This window comes from Jaculus jaculus, chromosome 7 (assembly GCF_020740685.1).
Source record: "Jaculus jaculus isolate mJacJac1 chromosome 7, mJacJac1.mat.Y.cur, whole genome shotgun sequence".
Classification (NCBI taxonomy): domain Eukaryota; kingdom Metazoa; phylum Chordata; class Mammalia; order Rodentia; family Dipodidae; genus Jaculus; species Jaculus jaculus.
Genome location: NC_059108.1, coordinates 80,170,282 through 80,187,063, shown reverse-complemented (window position 1 = coordinate 80,187,063; position 16,782 = coordinate 80,170,282).

The window sequence follows — 16,782 nt, the reverse complement described above, 5'->3', positions numbered from 1 at the left end:
GTGAAGTTGTAATGTGCTTGGGCTGGTGCGTGAATGTGCCATGGCTGGAGCATTAAGTTAGCAAGTGGGCAGAATCGTCTAAGCTTCCAAAAGCAGGATTGGCGCGGTGGTGCCATTTGGTGGGCAAATTGATCAAAGGAGCCTGAACTCCTATGGGCCAGCAGACTTAGCCTGCCCAAAGTCACTTGTGGGCAGGGGTAGCAGGGAAATCGCCCCTATGCAGTGACGCAAGTGGAACTATGTTGGCCTGGGACCCTTTTCCTACAGTAAGTGTGGGAATTTCCTGAAGCTGGGACTGTGGGTATGACAGCTGCTTGTGGGGAGGGGTGGGCTACCCACACACAAGGGAATCAGTGATTCCCTGTTTTTTCCCCTCTGTGCCCTCCCACTGGCAATGTATTGGAGATTGCTCTCCCCTAAAAGACCCAATGAACCCTTAATGTCTTGCCTTTCTTTCCCTGGGATGTGTGGCACAGTTAGGCTGTTGCCATCTCAGCTGGAAGTCTCGCTTGTGTATTTCTTATAGCAAGAGAATGACCAAAGCCAAAGCTCTAAGATATGAGAGCCACCTATGACCTACATGGTCTAAGGTTTTTAATAGGTAGGCTACTGTGTGACTAGCCCCCAGAATATCAGTGAAGACTCCTAGAGCAATTCTCCTTCTTTCATTAACATATAAGGCTTTCTTTGGTCCAGTAGGGCTAAGATGAGGATATTAGTTAGGTCCTGTTTAAAGTCTAATGAGGCCTTTTCCATATTGGGACTCCACTTTAGAGGGTAACCTTCTGGCCCCCTTCATGTCTCATATAGAGGATTAGTTATGTGTCCAAACTGGAGAATCAAGATGTAACAGTACCCTGCCATTCCCAGGAAGGTATGCAGTTGTTATTTTTATTGAGGTATACCAGTTATTTTCTCATTGCTGTGAATAAATACCCAACCAGAAGCACATTATGGAAGAAAAAGGGTTTAATTTGGCTGACAGTTTTGAGAAGAAGTTTCTTGACAGGGAAGACATGACAGCAGGAGGGAAAACAAAGCTGATCACATCTCACTAGAGTCAGGAAGTAGAGAGTGAACAGGAAGTAGGGCCTGGATACAAAACTCAAGGCCCATCCCCAGTCACCTACTTCCTCCAGCAAGGCTCCACCTCTTAAAGGTTCTACAACCTTCCCAAACCATGTGACCAGCTGGCGACTAAGTGTTCAAACATCTGAGCCTTTGGGGGCATTTTACATTCAAATCACAATAGCAGGACTCATGTCAGATTAATTTCTTGTGGTGGCTACAAAGGTGTGTAAGCCTGAAACAGGTGACTTTTTGAGAAATAGTAGCTTCCATCTATACTAGTGGGTACTTGGATGTGGGGATTGAAAAGTTCCAATAGAAGAACTGAGCCTGGAGCTTTGACAAGAATGTTAGAATTCTTAGTTGTTTTTTAGTTTTTACAAAGCTGTATCTCTCCAGAGTTGGGTATAACAGCTAAGTAACACTAGGCATAAATGTGTAAAGATCTGCTTTTCTAAGAAGCATACTAGATAGAATGTGAAGTGGCCCTGCTGGAGGGGTCATTCATCAAGGAGGATTGAGGACCCAGAATGTGGATTGGGGAAGTTAGCTAGGCAGAATAAATTGGCCTCATATGAATTAAGACATTAATTATCTTGATTTTTTTTTGTTTCCAGTACTTTAATGTACAGTTAATTTTAATGTTGAGTTAATCTGATGCTTGGGTTTTCTAATTATTATCAGAAGTATTCTTAGACACGTAAATCCAACTTTATATATCTTTAGTGTACAAGCCAATGGTGCCAGGTGTGGCTCTTATATTACTCTCAGAGTACCAGCAGAAGTGACCTTAGGTGTTGAGTTTGCCTACTATGCAAGTATTCTAGTAGGCTGAGTGGAGCAAATTACTGGCAAATTCTAAAATCCAGCTGGGCAATATACACATTAAATCAAAACCAGCCCAGAATATTTATACAAGAGTGGGGATTAAAACAAACAGATAATCTAATAAAGTCAAACTCCCTTAGGTTGCCCTATACCCTTAATCCTGTTAACTGGGAGCTGAAATTTCTGGGCTGAAATGAGTTCCAGGTCAGCCTAGGGCTAAGTGAGACTCTGTCCCCAGCAATGACAGAAGAAAAAGTCAGAGACCCTATAAATCAGGAAACATCAAAGGCAACAATAGTCAACACCAAAATACAGCTTGAAAATTGTAAAGACAACCAAGAATACATCAACCAAATCAGACATATAACATGCTCTGACATGGAAGGTGAGATTAGCACTTCCAGTGGAAGACTACGTACCTGGTTTTGTGTAAGTAGGTCCAGTCTCACCAATGCTTACTTCGATCCCTTTCTGTTGTGCTGTGGAGTCAGACTGCTTGGGTCACTGGACCTGCTGTTCTGACCACTTGCGCTGGATTCTGTGTGACTTATGTGGTTGTTTGCAGCACTGGCAGTTGGGGGCAAGGAGGCCGTACAGGATGTCTGGAGTTGTACCAGAGCTGCTCAGCTGGTCCCGTTTGTGTTCTTCAGCAGCTGCTCAGCTGGTCCCTGCTGTCTTCACCTTCAAGTATCTTAACTTTGTGAGGATGCTAATATGAGTGGAAAATCCCTTCACCTGGCTTCTTCTGTGCCTCAGGCAGAATTGGGCAGCAAGAGCAGTAGCTGATTCCGGCTAGTTGCTTACTTGCTAGAAGCTCAGGGTCTCTCTCTCTTTCAATCTCTCTACTTTTTTTTTTTTTTTTTTTTTTTGAGGTAAGGTCTCACTCTGGTCCAGGCTGACCTGGAATTAACTATGTAGTTTCAGGGTGGCCTTGAACTCATGGCAGTCCTCCTACCTCTGCCTCTCAAGTGCTGTGATTAAAGGCATGCACCACCACACCCAGCTTCAGGGTCTCTCTTGCTTCTCTGCTGAGGTTTATAATTCCTTAAACCCCCTCCAGTTTTTGCTGAATGAGTGTATTTTGCTGTTTTTCTGCTTATTCCCCTCTGTAGGCTGCTTTGGGATGGCTACTACACTACCATCTTACCCAGAAGTCTCCCTAGACATTAATGACAGTCCCTGTCATATCCAGGGTCATCCAAGGCTCTTCACAGAGATGAAGATATCAGATGCTGTAACTTCCCAGCCCTGTCAATTGAGCTGGAGAAGCCCTTTTAATACAGGAACAGAGTCCAGGGCAATTATTGATGCCCTGGGTCATAATATTCTTGGCACATTTGGTTTTAGGATCATTCTCCTTGATAGTGAGAGAGAGGTAGTCCTGTTGTGTTTGAAGTGGACAATGGCCAGGTGGTAGGTGTCAGGAGTTTGGCTGTCTGAACTAAAGTGTCTTGGCTGGTCACAATTATTATAGCATGAAAACATGAGGACCCCATGGGGCATGGGAGGAGGTATTGGCTGACCTTGCTCTCACTGTACAGGATGGAAGGGCTATCTATGGACCATTAAGATGCATCATACATGTCACAGAACTAGCTATGGCAGCTGCCATGCATTGTATCTATGGCTTATCATGCATGTTCCCTTCCCTTCCTTTCCTTCTTTATTCTCAAGGTCTCTTACAAGTTTTGAATGATGTGGTGGTTTTTTGATTCAGGTGTCCCCCATACGCTTAGGTGTTCTGAATTGTAGGTTCCCAGCTGATGGAGATTTGGGAATTAACACCTCTTGGAGGCAGAGTATTGTTGGGGGCAGGCAGGGGGTAGCCAGTGTCTCCTTGCCAGTTTTTGGCATACCCTTTTGTTCCTTACCTTGGCCATGGACTGATGTCCATCCTTTTCTCATGCCACCATTTTCCCTTGTCATCATGGAGCTTTCCCTTGAGTCTGTAAGCCAAAATAAACATGTTGCTTACAAGCTGCTCATGGTCAGGGGATTTCTGCCAGCAAGGCAGACCTGACTGCAACAGTAAAGTTGGTACCAGGATAGTGGAATTGCTGCTAGACGCCTGACTATGTGGCTTTGGCCTTTTAGAACTGCTTTGCAGGAGGAATGTGGAAGGATTTGAAACCTTGACCTAAGAGATGCTTTGCAGTACTGTAAGTGCACCTTGATGGACTATTCTGGTAATTGTCGAAATGCCTGAATATAGTAAGAACTATGGACTGTGAGGTTTGGCTTATGAGGGTGAGAAAGAGCTTTATTTAGACTGGGCTGAAAGCAGTTTGTGTGAGAGGCTTGCTATTTTGGTCATGTCCTGAGAATTAGTGCAGGTTTGCATTGCATAGAAATGGACTGGTGTGAGCAGAGATATATGACACAGAAATGAAATCTTTGGAACAAAACTGTTGCCTGTTCAGCTGCAATTGTATGAGAGATTACAACCATTGAGATTGGGACAGCTGACTTTCACTGGGACAAAAGAAAGAATGCAGTCTTTTGAAGGGGCCTGTATGCTGAAAGAGTTTCCTGTTCTTCAAAGTCAGTTTTATTCCCTGCTGAATTAACAAATTGGCACCTGACTTCCACATAAGATGGCTGCATAGGAGTCACACCAAACCAGCCTATGGAGGGATTTAAACAAAGCCATAGCAAAATACACTTTTCTTCTGAAAAGTGAAGGTGTATAGATTTTTATTGGCCACAGCAGAGAAGCAGGAGAGAACAAAAAGAAGGAAACCAGACAGATTCCTGTGGAGGTTCTGCATGCATGCCTGGCCCAGTGCCCAGCTGCAGGAGCAAAGCCCAAACAAGGGGATTTTCCAACCTTATCAAACCTGAAGGGATGAAAGAGATATAGGTAGGACCAGCTGAGCAGTTCCAGTATAACTCCAACCAAGCTTCCTTCACTCTCCTATCCCCCAAATGTCACAACTGCAAACCACTGGAGAATGCATTCAGCCCCTAGTGACAGGGTATTCAGAATGGCTGATTAGAACACCACCTCCACAGCACAACATGGAGGTGGGCACTCAGCATTGGTGAGATTGGAAGCCACTCCAAAAGGTAATAAGGACAACTGACAAAAAAGCAGGTACATAGGCATACACTGGAAGGTCAGGTTATGGATTAAATATCGCAGTTGCCTTTACCATTTTCAAGTAAGAGGTATTTGAGAGTTGACTATTGTTGCCATTGATGCCTTCAGATGCATAGGATCTTTGTCTTTTTCTTCTGTCATTATTGGGGGCAGGGTCTGATTCAGACCCAGGTGGAAGTGGAACCCATTTCAGAACAGGAATCTCAACCTTCTAGCAGAAAGGATTAAGGGGGTAGAGTAACACACACCCTTAGGAATTTTGGCTTTATAAGGTTATCTGTTTCAGTCACCACATTTGCATACTCTGTGCTGGCTTTTATTGAATATGTGTGTTGCTCAGTTGAATTTTAGAATTTTTTTTGTTTTTTATTTTATTTATTTATTTGACAGTGATAGACAGAGAGAGAAAGAGGTAGAGGGAGAGAGAGAGATAGAGAGAGAAAAGAAAGAATGGGCACGCCAGGGCTTCCAACCAATGCAAACGAACTCCAGACACATGCACCCCCTTGTACATCTGGCTAACGTGGGTCTTAGGGAATTGATCCTCAAACTGGTGTCCTTAGGCTTCACAGGCAAGTGCTTAACCACTAAGCTATCTCTTCAGCCCGAATTTTAGAATTTTGTCAGTAAATTTCTTCACCCAGATCACTAGACTACTTGGCTAGCAGGCAAACTCAACACCTAGGATTACCTTTGAGGATGGATTGGAGTACAAGAGCTATACTTGGCACCTTGAACTCCTATTCTGAAGGTGCATACAGTTAGATTTCCAAGACTAACAGCACTTCAGATAATTAGAAAACCCAAGCATCAAATCAACTCAGGATGCAAAAACCACTACATTATAATACAAGAAACACAAAGAATCAAGACAATATAATCCCACCCAAAATCCATCATAAATGACTCCTAATGAGACTGTTTAAGATGAAATGCCTGACAAAGATTTGAAGAAAAAAATCAGTTTTATCTATATTCAAAGAAACCAACAAAGAAATCAAGGGAATCAAAGAAGAAAATAAATGAATTAAAGAAGAAAACAAACTCCAGAAGGAATTAAAAAAGAACACAGGAAACCAGCTTAATGAAATAAGGAGGGCATTACAAGACATGAGCACGATAATAGAAATACTGAAGAAAAACCTGGCAGAAATTCTAGCACTGAAAAATATCGATAGTGAAATAAAAAACTCTGTGGAAAGTCTCACCAACAGAATGGATAAAGGAGAGAACAGCACAATGGTGAAGGAGACAAACACAGAGAACAATCAACTCCTACCAAACCAGCTATCCAGAGACAAAGAGGCTCTCAAGATCTCAACAGTGAAGCAGACCTAAAATGAACCCAACATGGCTCAGGGAAATTTGCAAAAGAGGGGGTAGAAAGAATGTCAGAGCCACATTGGGTCATGATATGCAGAGACATTTCTTCCTACCCCAAACTGGAGGCTAACATGACAATGCACAACCCATATACCCCAATAAGGAAGGTCCCTGTGGAGGGGAGAGGACAGGGAGGAGGCTAACAATGGTACCAACTTGAGTGTATTAACTAAGCACCAAAGACAAACAAACAAGCAAAAAAAAAAAAAAAAAAAAAGAAAAAGAAAGAAAAAGAAAAACAAGAATATTTAAATTAGATGACCAGGAGGCAAATCTAATACAGTCCAACAAACAGAAAGATAAGTCAATAGGAAGGTAAAACTGGGAATTTCAAGGTATTTGGAACACTATGAAAAGATCAAACATAAGAATTCAGGGAATAGTAGAAGGAGAAGAATTTCCATCCAAAGGGATAGTAGGAGTTTTCAACAAAATCACAGAAAAAACCTTCCCCAAATTGGGAAAGAAATGCCAATGCAGATATGGGAAGCTTTTAGAACACCAAACAGACAAACCTGGAAAGAACCTCTCCTCGAAATGTTATAATTAAACTATTAAATGTAAACCAAAGAAAATATATTGAAAGCAGTTCAAAAGAAAAACAAGTCACCTATAAAGGCAAACCCATCAGGGTCACAGCGGATTACTCAACACAAACTCAAAGCCAGAAGGATGTATTTCAAGTTCTAAAAGATAACAACTGACAACCAAGATTACTTTACCCCACAAAGCTATCTATCCAAATTGATGGAGAAATACATTCCACAACAAAAACAGGCTAGAGGAAATTATGACAACTAAGCCAGCTCTACAGGAAATACTTGAATGAATCCTTCATGCTGAAGAGAAAGCAAAGCATATACATGAGGAAATAGGAAAAAATAAACCACACTCAAATAACAATTAAAACAAGAGAGTAAAGGGGAATCACAAAGCACTACAAAACAAGAAGAATGGTGAGAATAATTACATGCCTTTCAATAATAAATCTTAATACCAGTGATCTCAATGCACCAACCAAAAGACCCAGGCTTTCAGACTGGATTAAAAGGCAGACCCTTCTGTTTGTTGCCTCTAGGAAACTCATCTCTCAATAAAAGACACTGTCTTAGGGTGAAAGGGTGGAAAATGGTATTTCAAGCAAATGGGCCTAGGAAACAAGCAGCAGTTGCTATTCGAATATCTGACAGGATAGACTTCAAACCAACATTAGTAAGGAAAGATAAAGGCCAGTTTATACTGATTAAAGGAACACGCCAACAGGAGGACCTTACAATCCTAAATGTATATGCACCTAACATGGGGGCTCTCAATTTCATCAAATGCCATTAGTCTTAAGGTCACAGATAACACCAAACACAATTGTAGTGGGTGACTTCAATACCCCACCATCATCAAGTGACAGGTCATCCCAGCAAAAAATAAAAAGAGACAAGTGGATTAAATGATGTCATGGAACAAATGGACCCAACAGATATCTACAGAATATTCCATGCAAATGCTGCAGAATATACATTTTTTTTTCTTAAAAGCACATGGAACATTCTCCAAAATAGAACATATATTATGATGCAAAGTAAATCTTAACAAATACAGAAAAATTGAAACAAGCCCTTGTATTCTATCTGACAACAATAGAATTAAACTACAAATCAACAACAAGAAAAACTACAGAGCATACAGAAATTCATGGAGACTAAACAGTACACTACTGAATGATGAATGGTTCATTGAAGAAATCAAAATGGGAATCAATAAATTCATAGAATCAAATGATGAGAATACAACATGAGAATACAAAACTGTTGTGACACAATGAAGGCAGTCTTAAGAGGGAACTTTATAGCTTTGCGTGCATATATTAAGAAATTAGACGGCTGGAGAGATGGCTCAGTGGTTAAGGTGCTTCTCTTCAAAGCCAAAGGACCCCAGTTTGGGTCCCCAGTACCCACATAAGCCAAATGCACAAGGTGGTGCATGCATCTTGAGTTTGTTTGCACTGGCTAGAAGCCCTGGCATGCCCATTTTCTCTCTCTCTCTCTCTCTCTCTCTCTCGGCCTCTTTCCCTCTCTCAAATAAATAAATAAAAATAAAATATTTTAAAAAAGAAATTAGAAAGTTCACAAGTATACAATTTAATGCTTCACCTTAAGGAGTTAGAAAAAGAAGAACAAGGCAAACCAAAAATAAGTAGACAAGAAGAGATAATCAAGACTAGGTCAGAAATTAACAAAATAGAAACCAAAAACACAGTCCAAAGAATCAATGAAACAAAGAGTTGGTTCTTTAAAAGGATAAACAAGATTGATAAACTCTTAGGAATTCTGATGAGAAGAAAAAGAGAAGAAACAAAAATTAGTAAGATTGGATATGAAGAAAGGCACCATTACAACAGATAACACAGAAATTCAGAAAATCATAAGGACATAATTTAAGAATATATATGCCTCTAGGTTTGAAAACCTGAAAGCAATGGATAATTTCCTTGATTTATATGACCTACCTAAATTAAATCAAGAGGAGATAAACCATTGAAATAGACCTATAACAAGTACAGAGATCCAAGCAATTATAAAAAGTCTCCCAATTCAAAAAAGCCCAGGCCCAGATGGATTCACTGGTGAATTTTACCAGGCCTTCATGGAAGAACTAACACCACTGCTTCTCAAACTTTTCCATAAAATAGTAAAGGAAGGAATTCTACCAAACTCTTTCTACAAAGCCAACATCACCTACATACCAAAGCCAGACAGACAGAACAAGGAAAGAAAATTATAGACTAATCTCCCACATGAACATAGATGTAAAAATTCTGAACAAAATATTGGCAAACAGAATATGAGAATGTATCCAAAAGCTCATTCATCCCGACCAAGTGGGCTTAATCCCTGAGATGCAAGGATGGTTAAACATACGTAAATTGATAAATGTAATACACTATATAAATGGACTGAAGGAAAAAAATCACATGATCATCTCAATAAATGCAGAAAGACATTTGAAAACATCCAACATCCCTTCATGATAAAAGTCCTACAGAAACTGGGAATATAAGGAGCATATCTCAACATCATAAAAGCTATTTATGACAAACCTACAGCCAACATAATGCTAAATGGGGAAAAGCTTGAAGCTTTTTCCACTAAATTCAGGAACAAGACAAAGGTATCCACTGCTCCCACTTTTATTTAATATAGTACTGGAAGTCTTAACTATAGCAATAAGGCAAGAGAACTCATAAAAGGGATACAAATTGGAAAGGAAGAGATCAAATTATTATTTGCAGATAATATCATTCTATACATAATGGGCCCTAAAGACTCTACCAGCAAACTGGTAGAGCTGATAAACATTTTTAGCAACATAGCAGGATACAAAATAAACACACATAAATCAGTAGCTTTCCTAGATGCTAACAATAAGCATGCAGAGGATGAAATCATGGAATCTTTCCTATTCACAATTGTTTTTTAAAAAATAAAGTACCTTGGAATAAACCCAACTAAGGAAGTGAAGGATAGTGAAGGATCTCTACCATGAGAACTTTAAAACACTCAAACAAGAAATTGCAGAAGACAATAGGAATTGGAAAGACATTCCATGTTCTTGGATTGCAAGGATCAATATTGTCAAAATGTCAATCTTACCAAAAGCAATCTACACATTTAATGCAATTCCCATTAAAATTCCAATGACATTCTTCACAGAAATAGAAAAAAAGAATCCTAAAATTCATTTGGAAGCACAAAATCCTCAAATAGCCAAAACAATTTTGAGCAACAAAAATAAGGCTGGTAGTATCACCATACTCGATTTTTAAGCTATATTACAAAGCCATAGTAACAAAAGCCGAATAGTACTGGCACAAAGACAGACATGTAGATCAATGGAACAAAATAGAGAACCCAGATATCAATCCAGGCAGCTACAGCCATCTGATTTTTTTGACAAAAATGCCAAAAATATTCACTGGAGAAAAGACAGCCTCTTCAACAAGTGGTGCTGGAAAAACTGGATATCTATATGTAGAAGGATGAAAATAGATCCTTGTCTTTCTCCATGCACAAGAATCAAGTCCAAATGAATCAGTGACTTTAATTTCAGACCTGAAACTCTGAAACTGTTAGACAAAAATCTAGGGGAAACCCTTCAACATATTGGCATAGGCAATGACTTTCTGAATATAACCTCAGTTGCTCAGGAAATAAAACCACTAATCAACTACTAGGATCTCATGAAATTACAAAGCTTTTGCACAGCAAAGGACAACATGAACACAATAAAGAGACAACCTATAAAATGGGAGAAAATCTTTGCCAGCTATACATCTGACAGAAGATTAATATCCAGAATATACGAAGGACTCAAAACACAAAACAATAAGAAATCAAACAACCCAATTAAAAAATAGGCTATGGAAATAAATAGCTCTCAAAAGAATACAGATGGCACATAAACTTCTAAAAAAGTGTTCTACATTCTTAGCCATCAGAGAAATGCAAATAAAAATTACTTTGAGATTCTGTTTCTTTCCTGTCAGAATGACTATTATCAAGAAAACAAATGACAATAAATGTCAGCAAGGATGCAGAAAAAGAGAAACCCTTCCACACTGTTGGTGTCAATGTAGTCTGGTACAGCCATTGTGAAAATCAGTGTGTAGGTTCTTGAGACATCTAAAAATATATTTACCATCTGATCCAGCTATACCTCTCCTAGGTATATATCCTAAGGACTCTTCTCACAACCTTAGAGATACTTGCACAACCATGTTTATTGCTGCTCTATTCACAATACCTAGGAAATGGAACCAGCCTAAATGTCCCTCAACAGATGAATGAATAAAGATGTGGTAAACACAATGGAGTTCTATTCAGTGGTAAAGAAAAATGAAATTATGAAATTTAGAGAGAAATGGATGGATCTTAAAAAATTTAGTGAAGTAATCCAGGCCCAGAAAGCAAAATGTTTCATGTTCTCTCTCATATGTGGATCCTAGCTACAAATGTGTAGACTTGTGTGTCAGCTGGAACCATACAGTCGTGTTTTTGAACACTCAGTCTTCAGCTGGTGATGCTGAGTTGGAAGGTGGTAGAGCCTTTAAGAGGTCGAGTCTCTCTAGAACAAGTGGACCTCTGGGAGCAGATCTTGAAATTCAATAGTTCAGCTTTACTTCTTATCTTTTCTTCTCTGCCTAGTGACTCTGGAAAAAACATGACCAGCAACTTCATGCTCCTGTCATTATGCCTGCCTTGCCATGATGGACTATGTCCCATCAAATTATAAGCTAAAATAAATCCTTCCTCTTTTAAGTCACTTATTGTAAGATATTTGGTCATAGCAATAAGAAAGGTAATATATACCTCCTTTAGTGGTCTTTTCTTTCCCTTCCCTTTTTATCTTATGTTTTCTGTCTCAATTCTCCTTATCTATTCCTTAGATCATTTATAAGTTTCAGAGATATTAGAATACTTGACAACATACATATAATACCACTAATTATGAAAGTATTGGGTTTTCATCCCATTGGTTCAAAACAAGTTAGTCCAGGGGATGGAGGGATGGCTTAGTGGTTAAGGCATTTGCCTGTAAAGCCAAAGAAACCAGGTTCTATTCCTCAGGATCCATGTTAGCTAGATGTACAAGGGGGCTCACATGTCTGGAGTTCATTTGCATTGGCTGGAGGCCCGGGCACACCCATTCTCTCTCTCCCTCTTTCTCTGTCAAATAAATAAATTTTTTAAAAAAATATTTTAAAACAAGTTAGTCTATATTATTTATTATCTCTCATGTGTCTACGTTTTAATGAGGATATTGCAGAAAATAAGCATATGACTCTGTGACCAAAATATATTTGTCACATATCTATTTTTTAAATATATTTTATTTATTTATTTGAGAGAGGAAAGAGAGGAAGAAAGAGAGAGAGAGAGAGAGAGAGAGAGAGGGAGAATGAGAGAGAGGGAATGTTCCATGGTCTCCAGCCACTGCAAACAAACTCCAGATGCATGTAACCCCTTGTGCATCTGGCTTATATGGATCCTGGAGACTTGAACTGGGATAAGAACATACTTTGCATGGATACTTCATATGCTGGGGCCATATTTTCACTTCTCCCTGCCCCCATTCCACTGAGGACCCTCCTCAGTAGGGTTGCAGGAATTCCCCATTGGGTTGTAGTTTATACATTGTGGGAACAGTAGTCAGTTATTTTTGTGGGGAGGGAATGCCTCTGGGCATGATATCTCAACCTGTGGCTCTTAACAATCTTTCCACCTCCTCTTCTGCAAAGTTCCCTGAGCTGTGGTGGGTGTGGTTTTTTTTTTTTTTAACATTTTCCATGATTATAAAATATATCCCATGGTAATTCCCTCCCTCCCCACCCCCACACTTTCCCATTTGAAATTCCATTCTCCATCATATTACCTTCCCATTACAATCATTGTAATTACATATATACAATATCAACCTATGGGTGTGTTTTAAACCTACTTCAGTGATGAGCTCTTAGGAATCTCTGGATTTCTGCTTTGGTGAGTGCTGAGTGTCTTCAGTGTCTGTCTCCTTCACACTGGCACAGGTATCAGGTTCACCATGGAAGCAGCGCTCTTGCTCATCTCACCAAGTCCTCTGTGGTTTTAGCTGGGGCTTCGCTGAAGTGCGAGGGGTGGCTTATCTCTTTGTATTTCACTACCTTCTGAAAAAGGAAAAGATTCCTCCATGGAGAATGAAGTCAGCATAGGTTAGATGGGATAAGCATTGTTAATTTAGGGAAATTTTGATGGATGTCGCCCCTCTTTTAGCCAACAACTTGCGGGAGCTTGTTGTTGGAGACATTAATTTTGGTCTCCATAGCATTCTGACCTGGTTCCCAGTTCTAGCTACAGATTGTTTTCCACTGAGTGGATCTCTTAGCCAATTAGAAAGCCAATGGTTACCTACCAAGACTGTTAGTGCCATCATTGCACTGGTGTGTACATCTTGTCAGGCTGGTTACCTCTGAATTCATCTAAATGTTTCAGTCTAAAATTGTAACGAAACTGTGGTTGAGTAAAATGCACCACCTCCAGTAAGCAGGAAGCAGCACTGAAAACAGATTTGTATTCAGGGTTGTTTGAATAATCAGTAGGTAAATTAACAGCAATGATTTGGAATGACATTATTCTTGCCAAGTAATTGGTTTTGAAAAGAAAGGCTCAAAGTTTGCCGGGAGCCAGTATGAGACCTGGTGTTCTGAGTTAGGTTGCAGGTATGACTGTTTAAATTAGCATTGCTGCTTTTCAGATTGGTGTTTCAAACAAATGATTGTCTGGACTGAATTTTTATAATTGCTATCTTTTGTCCTGAGCTACTTATATAGACACTGGTGGCTTTATTTTTTTTTATTTAAGATCAACTCCATCCAGAATCAACCGAGTAGAGAACAATATGTTGAAATGGATCTTAAACATCCCTCTATACAATTGGTGGTAATCAAAATAGTTTTCCATGTATTTTGATTGTTTTTACTCCCTCCCAAGTGTTTGTTAAAATGATTCAATTATTATAAGCCCTACTTACACATGTGTGTTGATGGGGGTGAAAGAAAACATTAAATTCTCACAAGGACTTACCCAATAGGCTTTTCACTTATGAAGTGGAAATTTCCATTGCTTAAACATTAGGTTCAACCTTTAGGGCATTCTTTAGAAAAAAAAAATTAGCACAATATGACAAGCCTGCACTTTAAAGCTAAATAGGCTGAGGTGTGAGTACTAATTCTATTACTTCGAGCCTAATTTTGGAGCATCGAGTACTTCACTATACTTGTTTATAAAATGCAAATAATAACTACCTAACATTCCATATAAAACTAAATTAGAGAATATTTATAATGCTAATTATGATTAACAACTGGGCAAACATACAAGACAGACCATTTACATAAGGGGATATATGAACTCACACCTTTAATTATATGTGAGGTTTCCCAAGCATGAATCAGATATCTGGGTGCCATTATCTATTTCCATAAATCTCAGTGTCTTCATAAAGATCAGTTTTCCTGTTGTTATTTTTGTATTGGTTTAGTGAGATCACTGTTGAATCATTGTTGGTATAGTGGCTATGCACTTAGCACTGAACAGAGACTACACATGATCGTGATCAGAGATTGAAGATTATTTCTTATCAGGAACCAAGAGTGCCAACACGAAACCAACAGGATACCATTCCCAATATGTAGACAACACACACTTGTCTGTTTGCTTCCTCAATTATTTTAGTAATATTAATGATTCCAGAGATGTCTGCAGGCATGTAAGCATGGCACTCTTTTCTTAAAACAGCATATGCTACCATTTGAAAGGCCAATATTACAGCTATTGGCTACATTCAGTAACACTGCCTGTCCAACTTCCTGAACTTTCCAGGCGAGAAGTTCAGTAGTCCAGATGGCATTGTGTAACACTTCTGCTTTTCTCTGAAACATAACATGTAAATCACCCCAAAATTCCTTCTTGTTTTTCTTTTTTCTTTTCTTTTTTTGGTAGAGCATATATTGGAGAGAATGTGGGAGGACAGAAAGCAGTCCAGAATTCCTCTTGTAGAGATAAGAGTTTGGATCTAAAACTGAACTTCAGTTTTCTGCTCATTTAATTAAGCTATTTAAAGATTTGTTTTTCCAAGAAGGGGAAGTTATATTTTCCAAAATGAACCTCAGATAATGTCTGACATCATTTTACCAAAGAAATCTCTGCCTAGTTTGAAGGTGGTAGCCTTCTGTAGCACAAATTCAATCTCTGTCATTGAGGACCTCATGATGATGGTTTTCTGTTAAAACAATCCTCAAGAGATATCAAACAGTATGACAAAATTTTAGTTTCATTCATAATTTGGCACCAGGTTGTGCCATTTGTAGCATCAGCATGCTTACGAAGGTCGCCAACATAGAAAAATAATGTTTCTTCCTTGTAGGATCTATGGTAGTGAGGCAGCCTCCAAAGATATACTATGTGCTTCCTAGAACACTATCAAATTTAATCTCTATGAATACTTGATTACAAAAGCTAGTCCTTCTGAAAGAGCCCTGAGTATTATTAATTTAGCAAATATAGGAAATGTTATTTCAATCAGGGATAATATAATAGGCAACTTTAGATTTAATGTTGTTTGTCATATAATGACAAGCATAATGGCTCACCTAATGATTGTGCTTAGTTCCCTAATAAATCAAGTAATTCATCACAATAAACTAGTATCGAGGAAAGCATGGTGTCTCTCATAATAAAATGTCTACAAACCCCAGAATCAGGTTGCATGCTTTAGCAAATTCATGAGGAGTTTGCAACTAGGTATTGGACTCAAACCAACAAATTATTCAATATGAAGAGCAAAGGCTATAAATAAAAATTGAAGGTATTTAAACAAGACAGGAAGAAATAAAATTTTACATGTAAATAATATGATTGTTTAGGCAGAAATTTGATAATTTAAAGGCTTAGAAGACAGTGAGATGTTTTCAAAGAACTAAAAGAACAAAACCAATTCTCTACAGATGTTGAAAGATAACTGTGTAAATATAAAGTCCATTTTTTGTTTTAACATGATTCAAGAGTCTGATGCATTAAAAATTATTGTCAGAGCCAGGCGTGGTGGTGCACACCTTTAATCCCAGCACTCAAGAGGCAGAGGTTGGAGGATCACCAAGAGTTCAAGGATACCCTGAGACTACAGAGTGAATTCCAGGTCAGCCTGGTCTAGAGTGAGACCCTACCTTGCAAAACAAATAAACAAACCAACAACAACAACAATATATGTTGCGACCACCTCGACCAGCAAGAATGACGTGACCTGAGAGCTCTTCTTTAAGCAGTTTATTCAGGAACCTTGAACAATCTTCTGACCCTGGGGAGAGCCGACCCACAAGCTAAGTAGTCCTGCGCTAGCCAACCCTAGTGAGCCACGTGGCCCATGCAGATAGGTCCACGATTAAGGAAGCAGAATTAGTTAAGCAGCCTCAGCCAAATAAGGACTTGTTTATCCCAGAGAGCGCTCGCTATCGGGCTAGCGGAAGGCGGAAGCTGACGCCATCTTTAGGGCGCAGCACATCGCAGCTCTCCACAAATATATATATTATTGTCATTTTAAAATAGTATTATTCTAACCTCTGTTTACTTTGTTCTTTGTAAAACCTAGTACACTAACGCATAAAAAATTAATGGTCTATGTTTTTGGATATACACAGTATATAAAGACATAGTTTTGTGACATCAACAACTGAAAGAAGAGTTAAAAGAGCATGGTGTTAATATAGTATTAAAGTTAAGTTGTTTTAAATTAAAATTAAAGCATTATAGCTTAAGAGTGATAAATGTAATCCTTATGACAGCTATACTAATGTCCAAAGAATACATATAAAATGT